A 12,192-nucleotide genomic window follows, 5' to 3' on the forward strand; every position below is an offset into this window, starting at 1 on the left:
TTCTAAAAACAAAACCAAATCAAACCAAACCAAATGGAAGAAAACCAGTATACATGAGGTAGTAAGAAAACAAACACGAACCTAAATATGGACACAGATGCCCTGTTACAAAGTGAGTCCAGAGGCTGCTTCCTAGAGGTGGAAAGTACTGACATGCCAGACTACCTCAAAAGATTACAAACTCTCCAAGCATTAGTGTGTCTGGGTTCAGAAGAGCTAGTGTCCATCTGCGGGAAGACAGTGACAATGCTCTAAATGGTCTGACCTTTTATCTTTTTTTTTTTTTAAGGATCTAGCCAGGGAAGAACACCATGCAGCATGCTTTAACAAAACGATATTCTGATTTATTTTAAAAAGTGGTTTTTAGCCAAGTGGGTGAGTACAGACCTGTGACCCCAACATTTGGGAGACGAAAGCAGAGGAAGTTCAGGAGAGGCTGACTGCACAACACAGTAATACTTGGGGGAGTCTCTTTTTGTTACTACTATTTCTTTAAAAAAAATCCTAAAGTCAAGGTACAAAACACAATTTCATTTTATAATATTAAGTAATATAAACTTAATTAACCATACTTTCAATCAAGCCTTTCTCAGCTGAAGATAAAACTATTTCATTCCTACAACATATGCTAATGAGCTGAGCCTTTACCCCAAATTCCTGTTGAAGACACAAAGGAGTGCCCCCTCCCCAGCCTTCTTTTTTGGCAGTACTGGTAACTGAATCCAGGGCCTTGAACTTGTTAGGCAAGGGCTCTACCACTGAGCTAACTCCCAGCCCCAGGGACTTTAAAGAAGCAATTAACTTAAAATGAGGTCAACACAAACGTGCACAGAGAGAGAGAGACTCTGGAGTACTCAGTCCTAAAAGAGATGTCTATCAAACCTCTTCGCACAGGACTCAGGGATCTCTGCGAAAGAGGAGGTAGAATGACTATAGGAGCCAGAGGTGGTGAATGACTGTGAAGAAAGTCATCCGCATCCAACAGGACTGGTAAGCGTAAGAAGTCACAAAGACTACCAGAGCACCCCCAGACTCGCACAGCTTCAAACAGGACATTTCAGCATGGAGAAGGGAAATGGACACAAGGTCCTGTCCCTAACCTTTTTGGCTATGTGCAATTGACACCACAGGGGGGAAAAGAAAATCAGCCTTCTCTGAAGGAGTGTCACTGGCTCTGACAGCCATACTTCAGGGCAGATCCTGGAGTAGGCGGCCAATACAAAATGGACTCCATGTTTTTGTGTATGCGTGTTTTATTTTTGTTTTGATTTTCAGGGTTGTTTGCTTAGAAAAGATAATAAACATGAAATTACATGGTAGGGAGGTGGAAAGGAGAGAAAACTGTATGATTAAAATATAGTGTATGAAAAAACTTAATTAAAAGAAGGTCAATATAATCCTTAATCCAGTAAGGCTGGTATCCTTATGATAGAAAACTGGATAATAGACCAGTCAGGGAAAAGGCCAGAATGCACCCTAACCAGAACATGAACTAAACTTTTAGCCAATATGTGAGAAAAAACATTTTTAAAAAAGCTTAAACCAACCAGTCTGCGGTGACACAAGACACAATTAAACAATTTACTAACCACTTTCTGTTTGTTCCCTATGTCCTGCTTGGTCTGGAACCTGTTTTGTGCCACTGGGCCTGGCTCACTTTCTACTCTAAAAGTGCATAGGAACATCTGGATTCGAGCTGTCCCCCTACCATGTGGGCACACACCATAACATACCCTTTCTCAGACAGCTTTACAATTTTTTTCTGGCCATGCAATAAACAGCATTACAATAAAAAGAATGCTCTGGGAAAATGATTTAGAGATTGTACATTTCAGGACCCTCTGAATTATCCTGAAAGACACCCGAATAACACACTTAGGGAGATGTTATAGTGCTCGAGGATCAAGACATTTATTTACTTATCTAACACCGAGGACATCTCTAGAGACGAGCTCTGCAGTCATGCTAAAACTCCTCAAGGTCAGCAAGCATTAAGACACTGGTGTACTCAGTTAGGGCAAATTCAAGGACACCAGACTTTCAAGGCTTCTGCTTATAAAAATGCTCACTACGAACAATGAAAACATTAATGACAGCATTCTACATACAGCATAACTTTTGAAGAATTCAAGTGAAAAATAATGGCTACACACAAATGTGCACCAGGCATTTCCAAGTACTTGACATATACTATCTGTAGCGTGGATAAATAAGAATCTGGGAAAATGATAGGCCGATAGATGTTTATTTGGGGAGAAAACACATCAAAAACAGATGACCACCAGCAGGTTCCCATCCCAAGAATGCCTCGGAATGCTCTCTGTCTATGACCAGCAAGCAAGAGAGCATGCTGGGGTCCTGGATCCCAGACCTAGTTCCCCCAGGTCACGACAGCACCTGTCCCCACGCCTCAATGGGTGTGATCAGTGCAACAGGTGTGTGTGGGGTGGATATCTCACTATAATTCCTCTTTTAGTCTAAAGAAAAGATTTAGACTTGAAACAAAACTATATATAAAGGCAGTAAATATCAAGTATGCTCTAGGAAAAGGAAAATTAAGAACATACAAACTTAAGACCTACAAGTATCACATCTTGGGTGACAGATGTCATACCCCTCAACAATAGACTACTGCAATCCTAGTTAAGAAAAAAAAAAAAAAAAAAAAGCCAGGCTGAGGCACAGTGGCTGAAGAACTTGCTGAGTCTTGTAGTTAGCATGTGAAGAAACGGGGACTGAACCCAGTAAATTTGACTGGAGAGGTGTTCTTGAAAATCACTGTTCATGGCTAGTCTTACTTTATCAGTCTTAGGTGACGGGACCTCAGAAATAATTCCATTCAGCCCCCCCCCCCCATTTCACAAATGAGGACTGAGCATACCGCTGAGCACTTAAAAATCTGTATTCTGTCTGTCTCTGTGGTGTGTGCGTGTCTGTGTGTGTGTGGCATCTGTGTGAAATTCAGAAGGCAACCTGCCAGAGTGGGTCCCAGGACTGAATTCATATCATCCGGTCTGGCAGCAAACATCCTTACCCACTGAGACGTCCTGCTGACCCCACGTACTCATTTCCAAAAATCTGCTCTAACTTGCTGTTTCGGACACCACAATAAAGCTTTGGTTTGTTCCTTGGGATCTTCTGTGTGTATCTGTGCTTCTGTCTCTTTCATATTTCTCTTACATGTGTACTGAAGAACAGCTGCCCATAAACAAATATCTCTTCCCCCCTCCCCAGGACACCAAGACAAAGCTATTAAAAACAGGTCTGCTAACCAAGCATGGTGGTGCACATCTATAATCCCAGCACTCAGAAGGCTGAGGCAAGAGGGCTTCTTCAAGTTCAAGGCAAGCCAGGATGACACAAACCTAGTTTCAAAAACAGAACAAAACAAAACAAAAAAACCAGGTCTCTCTACCTGGACATCTCTTCACACACTTTCACTATTTTCACTGACATAAGACCACACCAGGGAATGGGTGTGAATGAAAATTAGTAATTTTCACTGAAATTTTAAGAAACATATCTTTAAACATCAGATTATCAGAATTTGATTTTTTTGTACTTGCTATTTAGTTTAAATGAAATTATAACAAGATTTCTGCCTAACATGTCTATTTTAAGCAGAGTTCCCCCAAACTCTGCTCTTCTGACAAAGCCAGAACAAGGGAACAATGGTTGTGTAGGTTGATTTCATTTTCAGTAAATATTTTATGGGTCACAATTCTTGAGGTCACCTGGGTGGAAAAACCCTTCAGTTGATGCAGTAGATGAAGTCACGGGCTCCACAGAGATTACAAAGACACACCACCAGTCTGGAGGACTAACCACCACAGTCAAGGTGTTTGTGTCTTAACTATGCTCACTACCTCTTTCCCCAAACTGCAAAAACCTCCACACAAGCCTCTAAAGAAGTATAGTTTTAGCACCTGAATATTATCAGCAAACAGCAACTTCTGCTCTAGGCCCTTCAAGGGAAATCATTCTCCAGGGAGACAGTATGTTATTGGAAAGTGCATGGACTCTGGAGCCTGATAACTGGGTTTTCAAGCTGCCTCTGGCTCATTTACCATCTGAGCCATAGATCTTCATATAGAAAATAGGATGGCATAAATTCTACACACAGCAGGAGGCTGTGTGGACTCAATGAGCTGGTGTCTGTGACTGGCCGGTTCTGTCTCTGATTCACTGAAGAGCTTCCATTCCAGTCTACCTACAAGGATGGAACATTATCATCACCCCCCAACGAAGCATCACTGCCTGTCATTCACATGTCTAGTTTACAGATCAAAATAAATGTATTTCTTCTTTAACCCAACATAGAAGGTTGACCTGATCCAAGGAGGAGATGGCATCTCCAGTTCTGAAAACTGTCCGTTTAAGGTTAAGTCCCACACGTGTCCAAGCCACTTATGATGGCTGCAAACCACTTGGGAACAGAGACGACACTTTTCTGCCTCCATCAGTCCTTTGTGACTTTGGCAATGTAAACGAGAGCAAAAGTGTGTCTCTGCTTCTAGTGAAAATGTACATCTTTTAATCAGGGTTACATCTTTTAACTTGTAATGACTGAGAAATGGGACTGCTAAAAATAGCACAGCTAATTTTGACATTAGACTTATAACAGACATGAACCAGCTCTGAACTCAGGAGAGATTATCCCATTCTATTTCATTAATTCATCCATTTACATAGCTGCTTAGTGTTTCACAAGATTCTGAACTCTGTGGACAGCTGTTCTGTCTGGTAGAAAAAGGAGGAGGAAGTAGGAAAGATTTACTTACAGTAACTTGGAGACTGATTCCATTTAGGGAGGTTAATGGGGAAATAATCCAAACCCAGCAGAGGTTTAAGAGACTCGGTGACGAATGGCAGTGCAGTCAATAGGGACAGGGATGTTAGAATGGGAACTGGTTTTAGTGGGGAAATGATGACTGTGATATGAGACATGCTGAGGAAGAACCAAGCAGCCCACCAAGAGGAACCTGTGGGAGTCAATAGGGTGCTGAGGGGCAAGGGCTTAGGAGATGGGCTCTTAAAGAAATCTGTTTTGGTGTCTTTAATCTAAAGACAAGGGGTAAGGTGGACAATACAGGACCAGATTTGTATCCTCACATACTAAGCCAGTTAAAAACAGACTATAGCCTGGCCTGGTGGCACAGACCATGATTCTAGCTACCCAGGAGTCTGAGACATTAGAGACAGTAGGTTCTCAATGTCAAGGACTGTCTGGACTACAGAATGAGTTCAAGCTTGGGCAATTACCTAGTGAGATCCAGTCTCAATTGAAAAAATAAAAAATAAAAAGGAAGAAAAAAGAGGGGTGGGGACACAGCTCAGGAGCAGAATGTTTGCCTAGCATGTACAAGGCCATGTACAAGGCCCTTTGCCTAGGTTGGGGTAAAGAAGAACTAGCCTGGCTCTGCTTACACTCCCACTCCTGGGGCAGCGGCAAACACCAAGGGCTAGCTAGCTAGGAGAATCTAACAGAGCACAGCATCACCCACAACCTCCTTAGCACTCTTTCCTACCACCTTTTCTGTATCCTTTCCTTTGTATCTGCAATCCCTATTGATTCTCATCCCCGGAGCGCACGCATTGTGTGTGTGTGTGTGTGTGTGTGTGTGTGTGTGTGTGTGTGTTGTGTGATGTTTGGATGTGTGAAGATGTGCATGTATGTGGAGGTCACAGGTCAGGTATCTCCTAAATTCCTCTCCAGCTTATTTTTTGAGACATTCTGTCACTGAACCTGGAACTTCCCGATTGGCTGGTCACAAGCCCCAGGGACTCCCTGGCCTCTGGTTCCCAGTGTTGAGATCACAGGCTTGCAGCTGCTCTGGCTGTTTGTGAGGGTGCTGCAGATCAGAATTCCAGCCTTCAAGCAGATGCAATCAAGCACCTAACTGACCGAGACAACTCCTCCGCCCCGTATGCCTTGTTAAAGCAATTTACCCTCCCTTTTCTTTCTGCCCCCTTCCCCCATCTTCTGGGCTCCATACGAGGTCCCATGGTGCTTTTAAATGCCCACTAGGCTCAGAGTCAGGAGTCTTACTTTTTTGTCTGTAAACTCCATCATCTTGTGCTCCCTAACTTTCCTTTCTAGTTTCTATTACATTTACTAACAATTATGAGTGTATTCTTTGTGGCTCTAACAAGTCTGACTACCGTTACCAGCAAAGGCACATCAGGACCACAAGCTCTGGCTTTGCACTTGGCACACTAAGTGTGGATATACTTTTCAAGGAGGGATCACAGTATTTCATTCTTTACTTTAAGGATGTCTGAAGTACTGTCTTCAATCCTCAAACCTTTGCCATTCCCCACACCCATGCTCAAGTCCCCTATCCCTATTTCCTTCCCATTCATCCCGAATTTTTTTTTTGGATTAATAGGTGAGGCAGTCTTCAAAAATAAGGGGAAAAATGCTTTATCACTGAAAAATCCCTTAAAACTTACATAAGATACAACCCATTCAATAAGCACAGCACCCACAAAAGCATTCCTAAAAGATGCAGGATGGTAGCATATAAAAGAAGAGCTCAGAGCGAACGATTGGAGACTAGATGTCGGCATGACACAATGACAAGCCCTCAAAAAAAAAAAAAAAAAAATCACTGGCTTAGATTATAACCTGTGTAAACTCTGTTTTCCTTAATTTAGGAATCGTAGCTATTTAATTTTATTTTATTATGTGTATGAGTGTTTTGCCTGCAAATACCTTGTGTGTCTGGTGCCAGCAGAGATCAGAAGAGGGTGTCAGGTTCTCCGGGACTGGAGCTAAGGATGGCTGTGAGCCTCCATGTGGGTGCTGGGGCTGAACCTGGGTTTTCTGCAAGAGCAACAAGTGCTCTTAACCACTGATCATCTCTCTAGCCCAAAACATAGGTATTTACAAATCAAAACGAAACCCACTGACAAACACCATTTCACTTCTGCTTAAGTAGACTAGAGCCTTTTTCCTTCTATCTTTTTGAACTAAGGTGGCCTCATAGAGGAGCATCTGCCTCAGCCTCCAGAGAGCAGAATGGGGTGTGCATATTAACTGCTCTAATGCACATGCTAAGTGCTAATGACAACAGTAGTGTCTCTCAATGACTATTTTCTCCATGAGGCACTGTAGGAGGTTCACAAACTCTTACAATCTGAAGTGTGACCCTCCTAAGGTGCCTCATAGAGGAAACAGTCACTGAGAGGGGTTTGAACTAAAAGTTGGAACTTGATTTTTCAGTTATCAACTGAAAGCATTCAGTAATTAAAAACAGCCTTTAAAAGCAGGTTGGCAAGCCACTCCAGGGCATCAACCCCACAGACCACTATCACAAACAATCTTCCTATATAGAAGTAATGTCTCTCCCCTCGTACCACTAAATCAGTTCAATGGCAACCTCTAAGACACACCACAGGAAGCCAAGAATTCAAGTTCTGGTTAGCAAACTAACCTGCAGCACCGTAAATGTAACTCTGACTTGGCATAAATCCTTAATAGACTAGGGATATGGTGTTCACCCATGACAGGGCAGAATGGTGGTGGCGCACATCTTTAATCCCAGTGCTCAGGAGGCAGAGGCAGGTGGATCTCTGTGAGTTCGAGACCAGCTTGGTCTACAAAGTGAGTTCCAGGATATGCCCCAAAGCTACACAGAGAAACCCTGTCTAGAAAAACAAAAAGCAAAACAAAACAAGAAGCCCATGATGGCCTGGGCCCAGTTAATACATTTAGTGGTAAGTTAAAGCACAAAAACTGAGGTAGGAGATGTAGCTCAGGTGGAAGGTTTGAGGTTCAAGTCCCAGCATAGGGTTAAGAGAAAAGCACAAAAATCAATTTTAAAAAAATCTCACAAACAAAACAAAACAACAACAACAAAAACAAAAACACTTAAAGGAGACCAGTTATCTTAGTTTGCATTTCTATTGACATGATAGAACACTACAAACAAAAACAACCTGGGGAGGAAAGGGTTTCTGTCATCTTATAATTCTCAGATTACACTCCATCCCTGAGGAAAGTCAGGGCAGGAACTCAAGGCAGGAACCTGGACGGAGGTACTGAAGCGAAGACCATAGAGGAAGGTTACTTACTGACTAGCTCTGCCTTCTTTCTGACATCATGAAGGTCCCAGCCCAGAGTTGGCACCACCCACAGTGAGCTGGGCCCTCTTACAGCCATCACCATCAATCAAGAAAACGCCCCATACATAGGCTGTCCCTCATGCCAGTCTGGTGGGAGCATTTCTCAACTGAGGTACCCTCTTCCCAGATGGCTCTTAGTTTTGTGAAGCTGGCATAAAACTAGCCAGCATTAGTACTTATAAACTAAAATACAAAATAACCAGCAGTTCCTAATATGTTATCTAGAGCTCACTTCATCTCCATTAAGTTGGATTCTTATACATATGTAATTTTAAAATGACTATAACTGATCATCTTCTTGTCTGGCTCAAATGTCATGACAGAAAAATAAATAACACCTAACCAGAGATATTTTCTCACAGAAAAGTCAGTATTTTAGTCACTTCAGATATTGCAATTTCCTATCATATCAGATAAGGAAAAATACATTACACGAAGACAGAAGGCAGATTGTTTTAAACTAACAAGATGTGCTGTATGTTATCAGTCTGTTATCTGTCTAGTTTGATCCTTAGGTAACAGTGTTCCTATTAGGCACTGTGGAAGCTACAAAGAGCAGACTTTATGCCCTCAAAGAATAATTTAATGAAATCCACTAAACACACACTCACAAACTATACACAACACTTTTCTCCATCTAATATGTCCAAAGACATTGAAAAGGTTAGAGGAAAGAGTTCCACTAGAATTGAACATAGTAGTACATGCCATAATTCCAACACATGAGATGGAAGCCACCCTGGGCTACACACACACACACACACACACACACACACACACACACACACACACGCACGCACGCACGCACCCTTTTCAGAACATGGTGAGACCCAATGCCCCACACTCAATTTAAAAGAACAAAAAGCAAAACCAAAGCAAAACCAAAATACCCTCAAGACCCATAGGTATATTAAACAGATCTCTCTTATTGTGCCAAAACAACAGACATTATTTTCTTTCCCTCTCTATTAGCCAAGATCTGGGTAATCGGCACTCTTTTGGTTTCCTGAAGTCTTACCTTAGTTTATTTTCTGTTCTCTACTCAAGTAATAAGATATATCTTTTGGGGATTTCCTGTTCTGCCTCAAGATTTTTTCTTTTTTTCTTTTTTTTTTTTTTTTTTTTCCTGCTATTGCTGGGATAATGTATCTTTTCCTCCTATGGCAATAAACTATGTTTGCTGGAGAGACGGTGAATACAGTTTCTTTGTGCTTCCTTTTACTAGGTATCTGGAAACAATCATGGAGCAGATCTGTAAGCCCCCAGAGTGGCTCAGAAACCTTGGAGCCTGACTATTCAAAAGTAATTACCTTCAGGAAGTCTACTCGGGAAGGTTAGAGACAACAGCCACTCCAATCACCCTCTGGGACTGCAGCTCTGTAGCTCAGTTACCAGCTATAAATAACCAGTAGTCAAGTGAACTTGAGATTAAAATTGTGAAATGCTAAAAATATGGGAAAAATTAAAGGAGGTACTGCTAGCTACAGATGATTACTGGAGATTGGACGACATTAATGTGGAGCCAAAGTCATTTGTACTTTACAATTGATGGCTTGAGGAAATCTTCACAGCTACAGAGACATTTGGGTAGCTTTACATGAGAACAGAAATTAATAGGCCTTTATTTACCCAAACTGCCTTTTATTTTAATGCTCTAAATTTTGGTCGATGCTGGCATGGTAGAAACAATCACATCACATGTATATTCATTTCCTTTGGGGGTAAAAATCCCACTATGAAAGAAGGGCTAGAGAATGCAAAGGCCACAGGACCAGATTAATCATAAACCTAGCCAACTGAACCTGAATTTTGTTCAAATACTTCCTGTCTTTTGTTTCAACCTGCTGTATACCTTCAAGGTTAACTGCAGTCTCCCTGAGCAACGGACCAGCCCACTCCAAACTGAGATGGGGATTCTTCGTGCAAAGCCATTTATTGACTCCTTGACACCGTTTCATTTGAAAATATGTTATTATTCACTGAATGTCAAACAATATACACTGCATTTCTATACACACAAGGCCAACTCCGCTGATAGCTAACACACCCACCTTGCTATAAAATATGCGGATGCTTTCCTATCAAGTTCTCAGGGAAGAAACCGGGTAGAATAAAAAGCAAAACCAAAAGGCAACTCAAACCTAAAAAGCCCCTAAAAGCTGGCTTCTCCCACAAGAACTAGGAGGGTGAAGAAGGTACAAAGGGAGATGTGAAGGAGGCAATGTATGATTTCTCCTGCCACATTCTAAAAACGTCCCAAAGCCGAGCAGCACTCAACACTCAGCTAGAGAACACAGGATCCGAGGGGCTGCAGGAGCAGTGTTGAGCATCAGAGGCTGGGGGATGGGAAGGACTAAAGAGGAAGGAAGGCCGCTTTGGCTGTTGTAAATGTCTTTCTAGGTCCAGTCTTTTTTTTTTTTTTTTTTTTTTTTTTTTTTTTTTTTCCCTTCGCCCATCCCTCACAGGGAAAACGCAGTTTTTTGATTTTATGTAGAACACTAGTTCAGGTCCCACCCTTGCGAGGAAGGACAGGTGTGAGAAGGGATGTCTGGACTGGTGGGGGTCCAATATAGGTGTGGGGGCTGCAGCCTCGAAGATTGCACTCACCAGTCCCCCTCGGAGACTGGGACTGGGTACGAGGCACCGTGGCGTGAACCGTGTCAGGAGGGGATCTCTGCTGAGGGGTGGATGCTAGCGAGAGACAATGAACAGCCCCGAGGACCCCTGAGGATGCCGCGACGCCTCCTCGGGGAATCCCGGGAGCTGGAGGCGGCGGCCCCGCCCCCTAGGGGGACCATCCCTACCGCGGCAGGGGCCGCTGCTGGAACCCACCCGCGCTCCAGGCCTGGAGGCTTTCTCGGGGACCCGGCCCCCCAACACCGCCGAGCCCCGAGCCCGCGCTCCGTACCTGGTCTCAGCGCTCCGGGATCCTTCCCCGCCGCCGCCTCCGCCGCCCGCTCCCCATCCCCAGCCTCCCAGGACCCGCCCCCTCATCCGCCGGCGGCAGCGACTGGCAGATGCTTCGGCCAATCGAAGCTTCGCCTTCGCGATCCTGCTACCAATTCGCGCCGGCCGGAGGTGGGGATTATCCAAAATCATCCCATCTCCTCCCGGGGCCCCAAGATCCCTTTTGTTTGGGAGAGCCAGGCTGGGATTGAGCTCGCGTCACTTCCTGGAGGAAGTACCCTCCTCAGACCCGCTGGAGTGTGGGCTCGCTCTCTTCCCGGCCAAGGTTCAGCAACTTTCCACCTTCTGGGAGCCTGAGGCACAGGGCCCTTTGAACACCTTGTGGTGTCCTAATTGGGATTTTATTCACAATGTGAATAAACCAAATGAGTTTTAGCGTCTGCTTTAGAATGAATTAGTGAAAACCTGGTAACGTGGCTTCTTTGCTCTGTTTTTCCTCCTGCACTGGCCTTTGGGTGTGGTGTTGGAAGCAAGGGCGCAAAGATAAAAGTAAAACGCCCGGAGAGCACCTTCTTAATCACATCACAATAGGTGCACAAAAGACTTCTAGCTATGGGGATCCTAGGGTGGAACAAACCAGATAGCACTCGATAGACGATGGCATGAGCCCGGCCGACCTCCCTTTCGGGCCGAAGTTAGATAATTGCAAACGTGTGTTTTCCCACGCTATGCTCGCCTTGTGGGTGTATGGAACACTCTTTGTACGTTTGGGCCCCGTCATACCGTGGGCAATGGTGTGTGTAACGAAGCTGAAATAAAGAGCAGTTAGATGAGAGGGAATGGCTTTCCTTGTGAACACAGGAATGCAGATCTTAGTGATAGCAAACCCTAGAAACAGGACCAAATAACCTGCCTGGAAGAGAATGCACTCTACCTGAGATCAGAGTTTTTAGTTTTCTATTCCAAAGGCTGCACTTCAGTTCACAAGTGATTGAGCTGAATTAATAATCAAGTTGTTTTAAAGGACGTGCAACAAGTACACACAAGAAGCCAAGTATTTGCGGGCGGTGCTGGTGCATGCCTTTAAGTCCAGCACTGGGGAGGCAGAGACAAGCTGATCTGGTTTGAGGCCAGTCTGGTCTACAAAGCAAGTCCCAT

At 43.8% G+C, this 12,192-nt stretch overlaps 1 protein-coding gene across 1 annotated transcript in view; it reads right to left on the reverse strand.

Moving 5' to 3' along the window:
* Cttnbp2nl (CTTNBP2 N-terminal like) overlaps window positions 1-11,167 on the reverse strand; it is a 47,434-nt gene extending 36,267 nt beyond the window's left edge. The window contains exon 1 of the mRNA XM_051199406.1: window positions 11,036-11,167. The gene's annotated coding sequence lies outside the window, so the exon portion shown is untranslated. The remainder of the gene's footprint in view (window positions 1-11,035) is intronic.
* Between the last annotated feature and the right edge of the window lie 1,025 nt (window positions 11,168-12,192).

The sequence above is a fragment of the Phodopus roborovskii genome, unplaced genomic scaffold, assembly GCF_943737965.1.
Source record: "Phodopus roborovskii unplaced genomic scaffold, PHOROB, whole genome shotgun sequence".
Classification (NCBI taxonomy): domain Eukaryota; kingdom Metazoa; phylum Chordata; class Mammalia; order Rodentia; family Cricetidae; genus Phodopus; species Phodopus roborovskii.